The sequence below is a fragment of the Nanorana parkeri genome, unplaced genomic scaffold (assembly GCF_000935625.1).
Source record: "Nanorana parkeri isolate BGI_ZX_2015 unplaced genomic scaffold, ASM93562v1 scaffold154, whole genome shotgun sequence".
Classification (NCBI taxonomy): domain Eukaryota; kingdom Metazoa; phylum Chordata; class Amphibia; order Anura; family Dicroglossidae; genus Nanorana; species Nanorana parkeri.
In genome coordinates this window covers 623,492-644,587 of record NW_017306422.1, presented here as the reverse complement: position 1 = coordinate 644,587, position 21,096 = coordinate 623,492, and the positions used below count along the sequence as shown (strand labels likewise).

The window sequence follows — 21,096 nt, the reverse complement described above, 5'->3', positions numbered from 1 at the left end:
AGCCTCTCCTGATTGCTGGGATACAAAATCTGAATGAGAAACAACAACAGGGGATAGCAGCCGCAAGTTCTAGATTACAGGTCAGCGATTCTGGGTAATTTCTCCCAGATCCATTAGAGGAGTATGAGTTGAGGTCACCTGTAGCAGCAGGAATGTCCTCTGTCTGTCTTTGAGAATACATGCTGCAGTGTGTGTTGGTCAGCAACTGGGTACAATGTGAAATAAGGCCTCAAGCATTAACAAACTGAGGCAGCTGGTGCTGATGGGGTTTTAAGCAGCCAGACATAACTGAGTCACTGTAGGTGGGCAGCAACAGAGAAAGGAACTGGAGACCAGGTGTTTCATTAGTAGCAGGAAAGAGTGCAAAACACATGTGCGCAGAACTCCACCTTGCAGATGATGTTAGCTCTCAATCCCTCAGACTTAACCCTTATTGCAGTAGGAAATTCAAAATGTGTTACTCAATAATACCAACTGTGAGGAAGCTCCCAGTGCTTCAGCCCAACCAGCTTTGATCACCAAGTGAACCTTCAAAAACAGGGTCACACCAGAGGCTGTGCCATGGTTCTGAGGCATAATGGTTAGAGGCGTGGTTATAAGTAAGCAGTGTGAAGGAGCGGGCTGTCCAATCCCATGGTACTGTGACCAATATGTGATGATACACAGTTCAGATCCTACCATGACATCATCACTACCACTCTCACCCTACACAGAGATTTTCCAGGTGCCACCACATCTTTTAATGGAAACACGCACCGTACCAGCAAATGCTGCGACAGTTCAAACTTACGCAATGCCTGTGATGCCCACTGTTCCTGCAGACAGGAATAGAAGGTTTTTACAATATGATAGCACTCTCCACAGAGACAAGGATACATTAAAGTTTTTATTTAGAGCATAGAGGTAAGCTTAACGATTTTAGAAGATCGTTTTTAGTAAAAGAAACGGTCCAGAAAAATATACAGAAAAAAGATGTTACAAAAAGAAAGACAAATAAAATAACAGTAAAATAAAAAGGAGAATAAGCATGAAAGTACTTAAAGTCTTCGGTTCGAGGAGGTCCAGCAGAGCCCAGACAATGAAACAGGAGATGGATGTGGACTGGGCTCTCTCAACTTAATTATTGGTGATCTGGCCTTACTTTGTGTTTTTTACTTTGTCTTTTAAGGTAGCCTGCCATAAAAGACCATTACACAGTAATACAAGAGGCCTGAATAAACACTATGTTGTTTTGGTCATTAAGGTGAAGACTCTCACAATCTTAAATAGAACACATATTTGATCTGATTATATTTTAAAAAAGCTGAGGGGACGATGGAATTTCCTATTTAGCATTGGGCTGCCCAGACCTCATCACCATCACAGGTGGGTCTTCAACTTCTGTTTGCCAGTGTTCAAACCTCTTGTAGCAGGCAGTATAACATGACTGTTTCAAAATTCTTGTCCCTATCAACAGAAGATAAAATAAAGTTTTGTTTTTTTTTCCCCAACTATAATTCTTGACAGGAAGAGTCAGGAATTATGGTTGAGAGATTTCACTGTTGTACCTATAATACCACCCCTTAATGTAATGCATTATTAAGTTAGAATCCCACAAGTAGGCCAGAGACATTTCAAAATATAACCATATTTGTTTTATGAGAGTTATAGATGAGTATGTCATATATACTACAAAAAGCATATAGCTAAAAATCAAAACCAGCCAAAACGTTTTGTTTAATGCTGTGTCCCCCTTCCCCCTTTATCCAAAACCAAAAAGTCCAGCTTAATAAACAGTAACAAACAATACTGACTAAAAATCATTCACAAGAACTACAACATATAAGTCACAGAATGACTTGCATAAAGGTGAGGAATATTTTACAAAACACAAATGGGGGGAATTAATCACCACTGGAGCAGACAAAATATGGAGCAGCTGTGCATGGCAACCAATCAGCATCTCTCTGCAGTTTGTTGAGTTAAGATTTGAAAAAGAGTGAAGCTGATTACTTGCAATGCACAGCTGCTCTAGATTTTGTCTGCTCCATTTCGACAAAAATTCCCTTCAATATGTTTTTGGCCAAGTAATCACAAAGAAAAATGTGTATCAGCTGTTCTTTTTAAGCCTCATTTAAAGCAGAACTCCAGTTTCAAATAAAGAAAACTATGGCCCAAGACATAAGAATAAAAAAGCAGCTTACGCTGCAATACTTTCCTGATACTTCTCCATCACTTGATGTGGCAAGTCTTCTGAGATAAATGAGCACTAGTCATTCAACCTGCTTCCTGTGAGCATAGGTTTTTATTAAGCTACCCACTGAAGGTGTGTTTTCACATTGGTCTGAGCTTCACTCTTCTGGTATCCTGAGGCCTGCTGTACATCTGCAGGCCTGTTACCCCTCTCTGTTGGGTTTGTAGTTTTGTTGATGTGGAACCAATAAACTGTGCATATAACCCTATCCTGTGTGGGCATATTAATTTGGTCATCCTGTGTGGGTACCTGCATGTGGTGTGAGAACACCTGTGCAGGGTACCCTGACAGAGCTTACAATGCTGCAACACAGAATGTTGTTAGTTACAGCGCTCATTACATGGCAAAGTCATAGCCAGAAGAGAAAGGTAAGTATCCATATTTTAAATTTTAAAAACTGCAAATAGGCCCAGGGATGGGGAGGAAGGGCGGTAGGTTAATGGTCCCTCAACTGGCGTTCCACTTTAAAAAAAAAAACCCAGACAAGACAGACACCCAATATGGTTGTTAGCTAGATCAAATGATAATTACATGTTTAATGTGATCCCCAGAAATTGCTAGCCAACGATGCTTGGGAAAAAATGATGGGAAACGACAGAAATTACCTATGATGCCAATTACAGGCCTCTCTCATCTTTTTAAGTGGGAGAACTTGCACAATTGGTGGCTGACTAAATACTTTTTTGCCCCACTGTACATGAACATTACTGTATTACCCACGATAGGCTTGCCCCACTTTCCATGCCCCTTGCATTTTGCTAAACATGTATGCATTGCAAAGCAGACAATTCCTATTTATAATGAAAGATAGCAAAAGACATCTGCAATTCATTCTTGCAAATCATGCCTGCAATTCCAACCATGCAATACAATTTACAGGCAGCTTTAGTTATACAGTAAGTAAAAACAAAACAGACTACAAGCGCAGTTTAATTAAAAAAATCACATATTTAAATGTATGTATACATACATAGTGTTAATGTTAATGAATGTTATTGGCATCTGAACCAGCAAAAAATAAGATGTTATAGGTTTACTGGTCGTTTTAAGCAACAAACATTAAAACATTTCAGTCCTCGAGATGTGATTATACACTGCCAAAGACCCTAGAGACCTCAGTGAGAGAAAAACTACCGAGTATTAGTATCATCCTGCTTTAATTTAACACAAGCTTTAAAAAAAAAAAAAGGCAAAAAACTGCACCACAGTCCACAAGACATAAGCAATATAACATCTGTGTTCACTTTTTTTGAAGTAAACAAGTCTCACTCAGGCAGCAGTAGACATCTATTTGTTAGGGCCTGATCATATAACAATTAGAAAGGGATACTTCAGGGCTGGATAGAATAGTGGCTGCTGTTCATTAAAATCTCTTGTCAGAAGGTCAGGTGAGCAACATGTAGAAATATACTAGTAATAGTTAGCAAAATAATGTCACGCACAAACAAGCATTTATGGTTTTCATACCTGATGTCCATTTAAAGTGACTAAGAAAACATAAGTAGCAATAAACTATCAAGCTTTTTTTCAATAATGAATCCAGATCAATGAAATATACATTGCCCAGCAAATTTTTACCCAAGCATTTAGTCATCATATTTTCAAACCACTGGCTCAAACTCATTTAGCTCAGCTAACCTGAACTTCCTTCACAGGGGACAGCACAGTCTAAAGCAGCCTGGACAAGGGAAGAGTGGGGAGCACAGGAGCAGCTTGCCCTCCGCCTGTTTGTGGATACATACACAGCTCACTAGTTCACACACCCTTAAGCAGAATATCAGGGCCAGAATTTAGGAGACCAGCTGATTCTGAAGGAAGCTAAAACGTTTATCAAGGAGCAGCATCCACTGTAAGTGACATTTTGACTTTAACATTGCTTACATTACTTTAGGTCAGCAGATGTCACCATAACCAAAAGGTTTATCTGACAGTACATTCATGACTGTACTAGTTCCCTAAAGGTTAATGCTGTAAAAAAAAAAAAAAAAAAGCTTCACAGTGAAATGCATAAAAACCTGTGTGGGATGTCCCTCCAAAACTCAGCATGGATGTAACAAACCAAGCTCAGTTTTTTTTAGCGGACATACCACTTCCACCAACCATGCAAGGTATCACTGCAAAGACTTTAAGGTTAGTGCTAATCTGATCTTTTCAAACTTATTTTAGGCTACAAATTGAGTTGCCAGTATTATCAGGATTATACAATGTGACTTGCAAGTACAGGTCGCAAGTAAAGTTTTCTAATGTGACAACAGTGCTGAAGTGCTGGTACTTTATTAGTGGCTGCAAGTAGCCCTGTTAGTATTTAAATCAATTCCTACAACCCTATGGAGCACCTTGGATCCTAGGCCCAGGCTGTCCATGAAGTCTTGATGTCTGCCCATGCTGAGATTAAATGGCAACCACAATGATAGATAGATTGATAGATAGATAGATAGATAGATAGATAGATAGATAGATAGATAGATAGATAGATAGATAGATAGATAGATAGATAAAAAGCTTATACATTTTTAAAATTACATTTCATACTCTGCCCGTCTGTAGTTCCCCTCAGATTTACCAGACAGTAGTTTGTATTAATTATCATGGGCTCTTCTGTATGGGCACACCTTTTTCTAGCACACATACAATGGTTCAATATATTTGTGTTTTACAAATAAATATTTTAATATGTGTTGCACAAAGGATTTCACTATGGATTTTCTAAAAAGAGTAGGACTGTGGAGACTTTTGTACACCGACTAGTCAGTGTATACAAAACAACAGAATATCTAAAACAGGCGTTTCACATTAAAATACAGTGTTAGACTAAGTGCTAACAAAATCTTTCTGTAGTAGCAAAAAATATGTGCAATACAACTTGCATCTTTTGAATTAATTTCCTCTCATAGCAAAAATAAAGAAGCTTACAAAGTCTATTACATAAGAAAACAATAATATCAAACAAAGGCAAAATGTGGCTGTCATGTAGTAAAGAAAAGGAGATCCAATCGTTTATACAATAAAAGAACCCATTCATGAACAAACAATGTGGATTTTATTGTGTACTTTTTTAAGATGAAAGGAATAATCCAAGACAAATGTTAGCCTTTTATTTGTATTTAAACAATGGCTTGCAAAATGAAGAAAAATCACATGCTGGATGCAGAACATAACAGAATGTAACCAGCCTTATGCCACTGGTTTTGCATGCAGCCAATACAAGTGACAAAGAATATAGGGAAAAGACTAGTCAGACAAAATCTATGACTGCATAAGCGCCATACTAAATCAATGTCCCTAGCCATTTCACATCTTGGAAAGATTTCCAAACCTTAACACTGCACAATCAATTTTTTTCCCACAGATCAAGCAGTGTTAACCAAACCCAAGACAAAATGGATCAACGCAATGTAAAAATTCTAGTCTCCTTTAAAAAAAAAAAAATTATAATAACTTAATATCATCTCTATACTTCAAATTGGTTCTCTATTTGTTTTAAATATTTTTTCAAGAAAATACTATTGAGTAAAAACAAAAAAAAGGAACATTCACATGTCAGCTAATCCTGTGCATGTATCAGTTATGCAACAGCTGAAGCAAAGACATCTCGTGAAATTCATCACTCAACAATTTGTCTGTTGCAAAAAGAATTAAAAAGTAAAAACAGCTCTTCTAGATCTGGGTGATGTACTGGAAGTCCCGATTAAAGAATCATAAAGCTACTTTCTAAATGACAAATCACTCAGCCCTATTCAATTAGTGCACAATAATTTGCCACGTGTTTCCTCCACAGGATGCACAGATTGAAAGCAGCCTAATAGTTTGAAACGATCATATGGAGAAGATGCATTTATAATTAAACAAGTGAGAGCACCACTGCAATAGCTACCTTATTTATACGGCACAAGACGGACAGACAAAATATGTCATCAGACTAAACACATTAAAATATCCTTGAAAAATCACACTCCAATGAGTAATTACAGAGTGATGAACCAAAATCACATTCCGGCATGCAGCGCTGAAATATACAAATTAAAATAATTGCAAAGCTATCTTTACCGTGTATATACATAATTAAATTCGACTGGAATACACCTGGTTCCTCAAGGCAAATAGTTGCAAGTGGGAAATAAAAAAAAAACCATGACGAGTGCAAAGAAGCAGAAGCAATAATTATGCTGTGTTGCTGCCACTTTTCACATCCAACTACTTGGCACAAAGGTGAAAATTCACTTATCAATAGCTCTAATTCTATTTACTGCAAGAAGATGTTATCACAAATGTGGACCTATCATTTTACTTGCTCGCTTCTGAACCTACTGATGAAATCCAAAGCTACATGTGCAAATGTGTTAGACTGACTGTAATGTACACTGTGGTTATATATTCTCAGTATAATGTAAAGTAATGCTCAATATGCATGAGCTTCATTTAAACAAAACACATATCAGCCAGGACTAAGCAGACTTACGGGAAATAGCTAAGAGGGGAAACTGATTAAGAAGATGATGGTAATAAGTGTATGGGTAAATTCTGTAATGTCATGATGACCTGTGTTATTCACATAATTATATTCATTGCTTGTATGGCAGTCTGAAATGCATTAATAAGTTGATATGAATCTGTGAACTGGGCACCGCATGCAACAATATATTCATGGACTCATGAAGATGACATGAAAGAATGGAATCTTAATACATTGCTGTTATAGGTGGGAAAATGTCTCCTTGAGAATGACAGATGGTAAACCAACTGCCTGTCTGAAGTGGGAGATTGTAGCGCTAGGACATTCCCCTGGCATCTTTCGGTGCAGCGTGTTTAGTGTACAATGCAAAATATCCTAGCACAGGATGTTGCCATTCTGCCAACAAGGGTTTAAGTTAACTTAAGGGAGGACTAATGTTAGGGTTACAGGGAGAAGTATGATCTGCCAGGATGGAAGGCTAATATAGCGCTGATTGTTCATCTTACATTACAGCACTTGGACCAACCACAATCTTCTGCCTGATGTTGCCAATGTGTGAAAGCAGCTTAAACTGCAGTGTGTTTTAGTTAAATATTTTAATAGAAAAATAAATAATCTGGCCAAAATGCAGGGCACTAGAGCCTTTCTTTACCTAAAGCAACAGTGGTGTGGTGTTGTACATTTTATTTCTATTATTCTATTGCATTATGAAGGTTAAAAAAAAAGTTAATTTTTTTTTTAGTCAGGTAATAAATAAATTAAGTAAGTAAATAAATATTTTATAGTAATGCTTAGTATTTTTTTTTCTAGCCAACAGGTGAAGCAATTTTCTCCTTTTCAGGTTTTCTCTTATCTATTTACAGCCTTCTGAAAATAGACTGCTGTTTACAGACCTCAAGCGCTCATACAACTGAGTAACTCGCATTGCTGCAGTGAGAATTCCTTTGTCCAGTAGTAAATGTTTATTTATAAAAACAAAATGTACACATATAGTAAAAAAGGACACAGTTTAAGACTTAGAAACATTGAATAAATAAAATAAACAAACTGATCAAAAACCATTATAGCTCACCTTTACAAAAACTATTACTTACTACACCTATCACATTTGATGGTTTTAATACATTGTTTGACCGGTACTGTAGATAAACCAAAGTGTTACTCTTGTCTGTCCACTGGAATGTTCTAAGCCTGTGGTTCTCAACCTGTGGAACCTCAGGACCCACATTTGTCCTCGGTCATTAAGTCGCAACCCAAGGCGCACTGCAATGGAACGTATGGAATTGCGGTACTGTGTGTTCCAGTGCAGGCAATCAAACTGTGTGCGGGATGTGCGTTTGGGGTATGCAACGCAACTCCCACACCAGAATGCACGGTAGATGTGATTGCATGGTACAGTGCGTTAATCGCATGGGACTGTGCGATTAAAGCACTGTACTAGTGTGAACGGGCCCTGAAAAACACTGACAGACACACACCACCACAGACACAATTTTGTATTTCTTTTAAGATCCATCCAGTCTCCCTACCTTTTGAAAACTGTTGTGGATCCTCAACCTGGGGTCCAGTGTGGCCTGCTGTGCAGTGATAGAGCTCCATCCATGTGTGTATTGCTTGTACAGCTCCCATGTGCGCTCGTAGAGGTGCCAGGAGCCAGAATGTGATGTCACTCCAGGGTATGCAAGGGAGATGAAAGCAATGCACGTATGGATGGAGCACAGTCGTGGCCATAGTCGCAGCCCACCTCAAGTTGACACACTCGCCGCCGGACAGCATATTTTGAATGGCTGCTCGGTGCAAGAACTGACAGTGCTGCGCTAGGGGGAGGCTGAAGAGCCTCTAACGTAGAAAAGTGGAAGGCATGTGGCGACCCACAGGACACGGGGTCACGACCCACTTTTGGGTCATGACCCACTAGATGAGAACCAAGGCTCTAAAAAGAGCAGCTTGAAGGGCACAAAATAGATGAAATGCTACTGTGATATCCATGAAAAAAAAATATTGTCCATCACTGCAAAGTGAAGTATCTGGAATTATACTGTACGTAAATATGCACAAAGTTATGCTGCATTTTATCAACTCATTAATATTCACTTCCTAGATGACAATTACATGAAACAAACAGTATGTATACTAAATGTGAGAACATACAAAACCAAAACTTTTGCATTATTTAGCTGCATACTGTGACCATATTACTTTTTTAAATAACATCTGGCAATTTCTCATCAATCATCTGCATTCAGATGAACATTTATTACAGTTCAAGCGGATCTGATACTCTGAAGTGCAGGATTTCTCAAAAACCAGAGAAGTGTCATGGAAACAAAAGGGCTTACCATGGTAACATCCTCTCAATTACTGCAACAAAGCCCTCTGGTTTCTAATGTACTCTCTGACAACATCTTTATTCAGATCTCATTTTCCTTTTACAGGTCATCAATAACATATTCTGCAGCACTGTGAAGACTTTCCAGAAAATAGAAGCCCAGAGCTCTTTGTCTCAGGTCAGCAAAGCAACAACGTGTCAGCTAACGCTAAAAGCACAAAAAAAACAAATAAAAAACCCAGTAAGAGACAGCAACAGACTTAACTGAGATTATTATTATTGTTCCCTGTAGTGGTATCTGGTGGGCGTCCAACATGAGATTAGGTAGGAGACAGAGGTAAGTAGACCCAACAGGATGAAGCATGTAAATTGTATAGCAAAATGCTGGTATTTGCAACTGGAACACTCGGTTGTATAAACAACTAGTAATAAATGGCACTGCAACAGCAATGCCCCCTTTTAAGCATCCCTTACAATAACTGGCCCATTTCTGTGTTTCCTGTCGGTAATCTCCACCATCAGTCATCCAAGACACTTGGTATTGCACAGGGAGATTTTCCATCTTGAAGAAAATCTCCTGGGCTCCATCTACCCACATTGTGTCCTGCAAATCAGAAATCACAGTCAAAGATGGGTCTGATATGTCTGCCTGGTATAGCTTCCAGGGAGCTACATGGCCAATTTAAAGTTTATATATCTAAAACAGACAAATTAAGGCAGCTTTGCTATCATTGCATTTTTTTTTATTTAAGCATTGTAACTACTTTAAATTGACTTGGTATCAGCCGTTTGCAGTCCTAGACAGACTGGGATAGGTAGAAGCAGCACAAGGAGCCAATCAAGGAGAATCCTTATAGGAGGAGAGAGTAAAGTTAAAGGGAAATGTGCTCATCAGTCTGCTGCTTTTCCTTGCACTGTCCAGTCACCGGTTGTGTTACTGACCTTCAGCTGCAGACCTGTGTTACTGAACTGCAGCAGAGAAAAATTCTGCTCTGCTGATCAAGGCTAAATCCTTTGGCAGGTAAAAGAGGTCCCTTAAATGGTAATCTAGCTGCGTATTTAGCAGTTAGAGATAAAAGAAACCAATCCATGAGCATTCTGATAGGAGCAGAGTGAATGGGAGATGAGCTCATCAGACGGCTGAAATACAAATCTTTTGGCAGGTAAAACACATCCCTTAAATGGTAATTAGGCTGTGTATTTAGCGTGCAACCTGGAGTTTATTCATTTAAAAAAAACAAAAAAAAACTAAGCAATTTAAACTGAGCTTGAAGTAGAACAGTGGTATAGCAATGAACATTCAAGTTTTTGCAGATTCTTAACAAACAGTAAACAAGTTTTAAAACAAGCCATCACTAAAATGTAGCTGTAGGCACTGTGGAGCAATCACTCCACTTAGTTCAAAGCAGAAGCACTAAAGTCGATTAGTTAAGCTTTCAGGTAGCTTAGCTCAATCTGCTTCCCCTTCTCAGATCACCTGCTCTGTGTTCCAATAGACATCAAAAAGCTGCTGAATCACTGATGGGAGAAGGGAGAGGGTAAGCTGCATTGTTGGAAGCAGTGTATTTAACAAGTAAAGAGCTGTGCATAAATACTTGAGGACCAAAATGTGGGAGATATGCCTTAACAAATGTCAACACAATTTCTAGGACATTATTTTATACATTCAGCACCTCTCCTTCTCGTTGCTCCCCCACAATTATCAGCAATTACTGGCTGTCAAAGTTACAGCTGGGAATTGTTATGTATTACCTAGCAGGAGTGATTGCCAAAATGCAAGCGGCTCCTGTGTTAAAGGACACTTGCAACTTGTCTGCATGCGTCATTGAGTATTCTTACACTGTATTAACTTTTTTATTCATATGTAGGTCAAAGGTGTGACCTTTGTTTTGCATATGATACTATTGTTATCTTAAATACTGACAAAGTTAGTTGCTCTGGTACATAAGGAATATAAAGTTACAAGGGCTAAATTGGTTGAGCTTCTGACAAATGATTTTGACTAGGCTGAAATAAGGTCAATAGTTTGCTGCAGGCAGGAGTTAACATTTTCACAGTCTACTCTCCTCCAATGATCAGACTGCAACATTGTCAACTTGTAGCAAGGCACAAGGTAAGAGGCTTGTCAGCGCTGGAGGATCGGAGGGGGGAATCCAGCCCCTCCCCTGTCACTGCAGAGAGCCGTGATAGGATCGAGAAGTGAGCGAACGCTGGTATGTGTTCGCTCACTTCCCGATCTACTGAGCCGACCCGTGACAGTCTCACTGTCACAGGTCGGCTAGAACTATGAGGTGAGTGAAAAGCACTCACCTCATAGTTCTCCTTTAAGGACTGCTCAGACGCAACTATGCACATGATTTTGTCATCTGTGACCAAGCATCTCAGTCCAAAATGTTGATGCTGACCCTGGAAAATGTCTGAAAATTTGGCACAGTTCTTCTTACAGTGTTACTTGCACCTTTTCACAAAAAAATGAAAAGGTGAACAAACTCACGACAACCCGCCCCCTTCCAGGTCCCCTGCTTTTTTGTAATGATGGCCCTCACACTGCACCAATGCCAGCCTGCAGCACAATCTTGGCACTTGAAAAGCTCAATGCACAGGCCCAAAGGCTGTACAGAAACATAATTCTTGAAATGGGACTAATGCTGAATAATGAGAATCTCCATTGAGCATTCTTTCTTCTGGGAGGATATCCTGGAAGAATAGATGATTCCCAATCCTTTTTAAGTATTATGTTGCTATACAGCCTCTGGGATTTTGCAGTTAAATTTTCAAGTGCCATGACCATTAACTGGCATAGGCTGGACCTTCATTACAGATAAGTGCAGCAAGGTTGGTTGAGGAGGGTTTTGGGAGTTAGTTCACCTTTTAATTTTTTGCAAAAAGGTAAATGAACCCTTTTAAATGAGTTGAAGGCATTATCGGGAGCACTTCTGTGATTTCTGTAAAAAGCAATAAATACCTGTTTGTATTACAATTACACAATACAGTAAACTCCCTGTAAAGCTGGCCATACACCTATAAATTATCCAGTATTTAACTATCCAGAAATCTCACTGTTCTGCTGATCTGCAGCATGTATTATCCTGGAAATGATCGTGTGCCTATTTGTCTAAATTTGCTTTTGAGTACTGCATTTCAATATTAATATGAAGTCAATACAGAGTTTATGGTATGGTATAGTATGGGGTATGTCATTAGTTAGACCTATTTTTAACAGTAACTCTCAAGCAACCAGAAACCATATTTATTTGGAATCTACCAATCCCTGTGGATGCTGGATAACAGGGAGTTTACTGTACTTGCACTGCCTTGCACACAAGGAAAAGCTAGTTGTCTGTTATACAAGTCCAAAGCCAAAGTTACTGGCCTAGACCAAGTATGCAGTGATCAGGAGTTCTGATTCTTCCTTGACGTAATGTTTGTTCTGGGTCAGAGCTTTAAGGTCAAAGATAGCCAGTCAACTAGTTTCTTCAGAATTAAGTCAACAATGGCATCCCTTATATATTTTTTTAAAATATTAGGTATATTGTTTTTTTAAGAAAGCCTGAAAGTGAACCCATCTATAATTTTACCCACATACAAACGAGCATTCTCATTAAGGCGTGGGTGGCATTCTGTAGTATTATGCAGAAATGTCGCTATGGAAAAATCGTTATCTAAATAATTTAATGACCATATGTGTTACAATGACAAATTATTGCTAGAAAATATATGTATTCAAATAAATGACCCAAAGAACCTCATGCTGAAAAGGTGATTCTTTTTGAAAGAACTGTATTAAAAAATAGCAGGGGTTCTAATACATTTCAGAAAGCGAACATGGTTGTATAATACAACAAGCACATATTGTCACCCTTGGCATTAGCAGGTTTGTCTTCCTACAACGTACTGTTTATTAAAAAAGAAAAAAAAATAGAGTAACTATTTTTTTAATAGTAAAATGTATTAAAAATGCAAATGATAAACTGCAACTAAAATAATAATTGTATCAAACTATTTATGCCAAGATTTATATATTTTATAAATGCTAATTATGCGGTTTTGTTTTATGACGGTATTTTATGACGGTATATTTTTCCAGTATGCAGTCTGCTTAATATAAGAGCATTGAAGGGAATTTATCATAACTGGAGCAGACAAAATCTGGCACAGCTGCGCATGGCAACCAATCAGTTTCTCTTTCATTTTGAAATCTTGACTGAACAGACTGAAGAGAGAAGCTGATTGGTTGCTATGTACAGTTGCTCCAGTTTTGATAAATTTCCTTTATTGTATTTATCTTTTTATAGGTCTTTAATGTCCAATTAGCTTCTTTTTTTTATACCAGAGGCATCCCAGATTCCCATCTCTTCAACTGTCCCTTGCCTCTTCCAGCAAGGGTGTAGTAATGAAGCAGGGAACCTGGCAGGTGGTCTTGTGACCGCCCCTGGCTTCCTGATTGGATGGGAAGCCGCCGCCACTCTCCCTTGCATCTTCCTAGGCACCAAAGACTGCAGCTGTTATGTGAGGAATGTAAGTGGCAAGTGCTGCTGTGCTTTGTATTGCCAAGCCAAGTGCTGCTGTGCTCTGTATTGGTGAGCCGTTCAGAGATCTTTGTGACCACTCCAATGACTCCGTTACTAAAAACACGGCCCAAGCACACCCGGCACACACTCCTATGTGCAAACATATTTTTGTTGAAAGTGTAGTGACAGTAGTATAACTCTAGAAGATTATAGGGATGTGTCCTTACAGTCTTCTATGCCATAACATTACCTTGGGATTATACTGTGCAAACCTGCTGAATTTGGTTTATCATGCAGTATACAGATTTGTCAGGAAAAGCAGACCCAAGCTAAAATAAATGTTACCAATATGCCAGTGTGACTTCCTTTTACTAGTCATGAAAAAGTGACTGCTGAAAGGACAGAAGTTTCTTTAGAAATGTATTTTCAAGCACATATGTAAAAAAGTCTCTTCTAAATATACAAAGTTTGTAACAGCTTAGACAGAGGCCAGTTTACCCTCTTGAAAGAATAAATGGAAATGTGCAGACATGCTGGATAGTTAAAAAACAAACACATAACAATGTGCTAACTTGCAGTGATCTGCAATAAGCATTTGACAAAAAATGTCTTTCATAACCTTAATGAGTTCAAAGTCCAAAGTATATAACACTCATTCAAATGATTGTTCAAATGCGTGATATGAAAAATACAGTCTGTTTACCTTTATGTCACAAATTCGCAAACCTCCACCATTCTAGGTATCACACACTCTGCTCTGAATTAGGGAGCAGTGCAGCATTGTTGCCACAACCTCACAGGAAGCTTCATTAAGTGGACTTCAGTAGCAGGCTCAACAGGTATTTGTGGGACTTTTCAGGGCTAAGAGAAAACTAAGTTGCAGGTGCAATTAAAATTAATGACCTGATTTATGCGCATAAAACACATAAAAACGTGCAAAAAGCACACAAATGGTGCATCAAAAATGTGGGTAGAAATGCACAAAAACATTGTCACCTAGGTGTGATCCCAGCCTTAATGGCTAACTGCTATCTCAAGAAATAATGACCTCAACCAATAAAGTGGAGTACAACAAAATATCCACCAGAAAGAAAAAACAGTTGGAACAACAAACTTCCTGAGCAGAAAAAAAAGCAAAAGAAAAAAACTTAAACTTGACAACTAAGGTGGTCTAAAAAAAAAAAGTTTTACTGGTTTAAAGGACAATGCCTAGGGCACCCAACCATTGACTTCAGGGAAAGGAAGGTTGGACAGACAAGGCAAGTCCAAATAAAAGATCAACCAATATACAATGCTAAGATTTAAGTGGAACACCTTTAAACCTTGACTTAAGGGAAAAGGAAGGTAGGATTAACAAGGTATGTCTAAGCAAGAAGACTAAGCAGTTAACAACCAGAGTTTTAAGTGGACTGCACAACATGGCTTCTAGTTCCACTTTGGTGGTTGGTGCACGCCACAGCCATGGCATTGTGGGACTGAACACTAACCAGTGGGCACTGCAGGTGACCCAACCGATGAAGGGGGAGTCCAATTGCTTTTAATTCCTAAACGTTGCTCGACTGCCTGGATTTCCTAGGTGAGTAGGTCCCTTGGACTGTCAACATTCAGAAAAGTATTTCCTAGATACCCCGCCTATTCAGAAATCTACCACAATATTGAGATCCTTGCCTCAGCCCACAGACACATGGGGCTGTCTAGAGAAGGAGTCTGCTTGTCCCACAGTGAAGAATGCTCAGTTGTAATGGTCTGGAATGGAACTGAGCATAAGGAACTGCCTCGAAGAAGGCAACCATCAGCCCCAAAATCCTTATCGCAAACCTAACCAAGGGTCGATCCTTGGACCAAAGGTTAGCAAATTGTCCTAAGGAAGAAATGTCCAGCCTTGAGCCATGCCCATGAGGACTCCAGGAACTCTAACTGATGGTTTGGTTCCAGTGAGGACTTCCGAAAGGTTAGGAACAGACCGTTAACATGTCTGAATAGTCCCATGGACATCCTCCTGTAGGGTCTGTTTAGACCTAACCTTCAGGAGAAAGTCGATTAGATAGGCCTTAATGGGAACATCCTGAGAACAGAGGGGCGCAAGGGTCAGAGCCGTGGAAAGGGTAGAGTCACAACTGAAAGTTATCGTTTCCCAAAGCAAAACGCAGACAGCATTGATGACAAGGGACAATTGGCACATGCAGGCAGGTATTCTTGATGTCCACTGATGCAAAAAAATCTCCTTACGGAAGGGAGACAATTATGAAGCGAGCCGATTCCATACAGAACTTGCGTACCCTCGAGAACTGACTTAGTGACTCCAGGTCCAGGATGAGCTGTACTCTCCCATTTGGCTTGGAAACTGAATAGCCTGGAGTAGAACCCTTTAATCCCACATGCCCTGGACATCTCAATCCTAGATTGAGTACCAGCTTTCACAACCTTGGAGGGACTAGAGTTTACATATAAGCCGTGGGGCTGCCTTACACCTCAAAGTGGAGGCATGAGAAGTTGACCTGAACCTTGGCCTTCAGGTTGCTTGGCAAGAGAGAACTCTTCCAACCCATAAACGTCTTAATGAAAGCATCAAGGCCTTCCTCAACAGATGCTCTCCCTTGAATGGTATTCTCTCCTAGCTTTTTTTGCATGCTGGTTCTGCCAGCCTCAAGAGCAGATGCAGAGTGTCAGCCAAACTGTCTATGCAACAGAGAGAGAGAGATCTGTTAAGGCAATAGATCACAGAATCTACCTCCAGCACAACCCACTTTTTGAGGACAACTCCTCTAAGGGGTAGTGATGCTTCAAACCTTTTTTGGGGAGTGAATATGTTCTCAGAATGTTACCAGCCTGAGAAAAGAACATCCACCACAACAGCATGTTGGGGAAAGGTCTTAACAGGTCACATCTTCTTAAGGGAACCCATACTAGTGACCTTGGAAAGAGCCTGTGCAGGCAGTTTCAATGCTAGGCATTCTCTGATTACATCAGTGAGCACCTCAATGATGTCACACATCTTTGTGACAGGACTGGTGACGGCAGGTCCTCGACAGAGGATACATCATCTGGCATAAAGACTAAAACAAGCCCCATCTGAAACTGACTGTGGAAGAAACAAAGAAAGGGAGTTATGCTTGCGTCTTCTGCAGATAGCCACACCTATTAGGCCCCGTGCACAAAGTAATGAAAATACATGAATCCAGGTGCCCTTGGATTTCACTGCATGCCCATAGAAGCATGCAATGCTTTCCCTGGCTGACTGTAAATCTACACATTTAACAGCATCTAGGTGCCTTCAGTCCAGCTCAGTTTACACCAACAAGAATTTTCACATCCCTGGACCTTTCAGCCTAGTTGTATGCAGCTAAAGATGCCTGAATGCATGTAAAAAAATCTACATTTTCCAGATTTCTCCTGCGTTCAATACAGGTGGCCTGTGTGCACGAAGCCTCAAGGTGGACAACTGACATATAACACAGACACACTGAGTGCAAAGCTTTCACTTCTAAAAGCAAGAGGTACCCCTGATGGGGTGACAGACATCAGATGAGGGCAGTGAGCTTGCAGTGGGTTATCAGACAGACCATCAGGTACAAAGTACCCAGGAGAAGTGACAGAAATACTCTCTGCCCTAGCAGCTGCAGACATAGCAATCCCTGCGCCCGCAGGCCATACTTATAAACCCAGACAGCTGATAAGGGTCACAGGTGGCCGGAGGTGACCAAATCACAGTAGGCAGGCAGGTGCTCAGAAGATCTACAATGCACTTTAGGACTGGAGCAGCAGAAGGAAGATGCTTGATCTAGGCTGAATGGCAGATGTGAGAACACTGAGCACGCACACAAGTCCTAGCACATGGCGTTACCACTTATTTCCCTCAGCCTTAACAATCACCACTGTAAGACTGTAGTGGCAAGACTTTTAAAATGACATGCAATGGTACCAATTGTGAAGTAGCTCCCAGTAATTTAGCCCAATATTCTGTGGAAAGCACCAAAATGCAGAGACCAGTGCTCAAAGGTCATAGTCAAAAGGTCTAGTGGGGTCCAAATAAGGCCTTGAAAACAATTGCTGAGAAAACCTGAAGCCGTGCCGGTCCCGGCCGCATCGGGCACAGTGGATCTCGGGACCGGCAACGGCAGTGACATCTGCTGAGTGCTGATACAAGCGATGGAGCGTCTCTCGAGACGCTCCATCACTTGACTGTAAAGCTCCCGGCCGGCCGTGTAATTACAACGGCTGGCCGGGAAGCTGCTCGTCGGGCTCCACCGTCCTCTCATCACAGACGAGTGGATTTTTCAAGACCTGTATATATATCTATATATAGATATATCTATCTTTTAGATATTCATTTGGTGAAGGCCTTTGTGCACACTCCAGGCTACTCTGAGCAGTTTGAAAGTGAAAGTAAAAGGTCAAACTAAGGACTGAGTGAGTTTCTACTCACTAACACACAATACTTCTAAGTCTTTAACCATTTGTTAGGAGAGAGTTTACAACTAATAATGAAATCTGCCAGCACAGTAGAGAAAGGGTTAATTACAATAAACATAACTTCACGCGACCCTGCCCTTAACATTGCATAGGGGTAAGCTAAGTAGGATTTCTATTCAAGTAAAAAGCACTTAAAATGTTAGCAGCATTTTATTTTAAGTTATGTAATGTGAAAGAGAACATGTAACAAATTTGAAGTGCTATCCCAATTTCGCTGCAAAAGTGGAAATACACTTTAGAGCTGGCCATACACTATGAGATTTAGAGATTTACAAGATTTTTTTTCCTTTAGCCCTTTATTCTTGATGTAGCGGCCAAAATTCGCCCTTTGCATGGCCAGCTTTATTTTATATGCATGCACTCCAGTGATGGCCACATGGCATTTCCAAGGGCAGGTCAGTCATTGGGTTTATATCTAGTTTAACAGAGGGTGCAAGATATGTTTGTTAGGGGTGAGTATGTGGTCTCCAAATGTTACATTTTTGTTGGATGTTGAACAGCAGGCAATAGATGAGTACAAGTAAATGCACAAGGAGTAGAATTGCCATGTGGGTGGAAGGAAGTGTAATATAAAATGAAATTCAAGCACAAATAAACAGTACATGCTTGACAAAAGAGAGCTATTGTTGGTATTCCCTCTGCTTTCCTAGCCTCAGGGTAAAAATGTTGCTGAATGGCAAAGTGAGATCTATCCGGAGTGTTATCATGTATGTGATCTTGGTTAGACCATGTTACTTATCCCAGTGTTTGAATGTGCTTTCAAATATATGTTTGTTACTTCATCACATCTTTCTCCAAGTGACTTCTGTCAGAATAGTATTGTTCTTTCATGCAATAGGGGTAGGGGTGAAAGAACCACCTAGTATTTTAAAAGTGGTACTAACAGGAGGAATATGTTTATTTCCACTTTTGCAGCCAAATTGGGATAACACCTATTTTATATTTGTTACATTCCCACATATGTAATCTAAAAGGGACACAAAACTCAGGAGTTAAAGGAGAACTATGGGGTTAAGTCTTTTCCCCATAGTTCTCCTTAGGGTAATGGGAGGACACAAACTAGCTTCCTCCCGTCACCCTAGGCTCAGCTATAGCTCGCGGTATACTGAGACGCCGCAGCTGAAGCGGATCCCGACAATTGTGCCGAGATCCAGGATCGAGAGGGGAGCGAACGCCGGTATGTGATCGCTCACCTCCCGATCTACTGAGCCGACCTGTGACAATGAGACTGTCACAGGTCGGCTAGAACTATGAGGTGAGTGAAAAGCACTCACCTCATAGTTCTCCTTTAAATCCAAAAAATGCATTCAAGTACCATATTAACAAAACAGCAGCTTATTTATGCATCACTCAGCTATAGATCCTGAAATCATCTATGTATTCGTGCTAACACTGTTCTTCCTTCTGGAGGGGGGCTACTTTTGTTTCCCATGGTCCCTGTGTGTGTTGTAAAGTACTCACCACTCCAAGATGGCTCCCATGATAGACTACAATCACAATACAAATTAGTAAACTAAATGTGAGATTGAAATCCATCAAGGGAGCGAGCTTGGCCGGTAATTATTAACCATAATTAACTTTATTTGAACGTATTGGGTTAATAGTGTTTCTAAGGGGACAGACTCCCTGTTCAGAATAACTTTCAGTCTGCACAAATGCCTCCACTAAGCAAACATCTAACATGTAACAAATATTCTCAAAAAATATTTTTAGGTATGCTGCATGAAAGGGGACACATAAGCATAAAGTGGGGTTCTCTCTGTTTACTATGGAAAATAAAACTCTCAAAGGAGGGTAATTTACCATAGGACGACATTTTTTACAAGACAGGGATTTTCTTAGCACACGATTGGATGCCTGAAGTGAATGGAGATTCACTGAGTTAAATGAAAAAATGTATTAATTTAGTAAATCAAGTGTTTGTATGCAGACCCAGAGATCAGACTTTAGCTTCATGCTTGTTCCTGAAATATATGAGTCAAAGTATTGATGGCAAAGGAAGATGGGCAACTAGCACTTTTAGGAGGATATCAGTCCCCATATTTTTTGATGACAGGTTTTCTTTGAGTTGGAAAGACATTTTAAGGTGCATTCTAATAGTAACTATCAACTGTTAACCTTTATTAACCTTTAGTAGCAGACAGACCGATTCATGCTCACAGAATATAAGTGTGCATGCTGAAAAGCTTTAAAACTACTCATAACTAGGCACTAAAGGAGTGAAAGACAACAAAACAGCAAAGAACAAAACCAAAAAACTGTTTTTCTAGCTACAGAGATAGAATGTTTGTTTGATAAGGTCTTCAGCGCGCAAAGACAACCACCTAGTTGTTGTCTTAACATGTTTAAATATGAGATAATTAACAATGTGTGTATTGTCTATGAACAATACTAATGATATAATATAGATAAATATTACATACAGTAATTATGACCTGTGCTGTTATCTCCTCTGCATTGTAAGACCAAGCGATGCCTTTACTTTGTAATATGTTACATTTTTTTAATTTTCTTTTAGAATAAATATATTTTGCTGACAAATGACTGCAAGCATAATAGTTGACTTGCAATGAGTAAATATGCATGAAACCAATACAAATGTTTGGCAATAAATACATTTCTAATTTAGGGGGCTGATGTATTCCAGCACATTTTGTATAATTCTCCTGTGCTTGCAGTATTATACCCTCCCTTCTTTATAAAGAAATTGGGCTGTAAGTTATGCTGAGAGAGTAAAATATGATATGTCAATTAAAATCGGCAGAAAATAGATAAATTTAGAATGTGAATGGAATCAATTAAGTCTATTGAACAAAGAGAAGAAGTGAATATGCGGGCAATAATTGGAGTTAGGGCTGTAATTATAATCTGCTTTGAAACATGAAAAACTGTTAACAGCAGCAAAATATAGTTAAAAAAAATATTCTGCCCAAAAATAACAAAAACAGCTGCAGGCATTGATGGGAAAAGTTATGTTGTGTGGCAAAGCATAAAAGATATTAATTAATGAGAGCTTTTACAAAGATATCTACTTTTTTTTTATTGGTGTGTGTGTGTGTGTGTGTGTGTGTGTGTGTGTGTGTGTGTGTGTGTGTGT

General features: G+C 39.5%; 1 protein-coding gene across 2 annotated transcripts in view; it reads right to left on the bottom strand.

Annotated features, from left to right (window-relative positions):
• Positions 1-21,096, bottom strand: part of RNGTT (RNA guanylyltransferase and 5'-phosphatase) — a 305,143-nt gene that overhangs the window by 68,904 nt on the left and 215,143 nt on the right. The window lies entirely within an intron of this gene.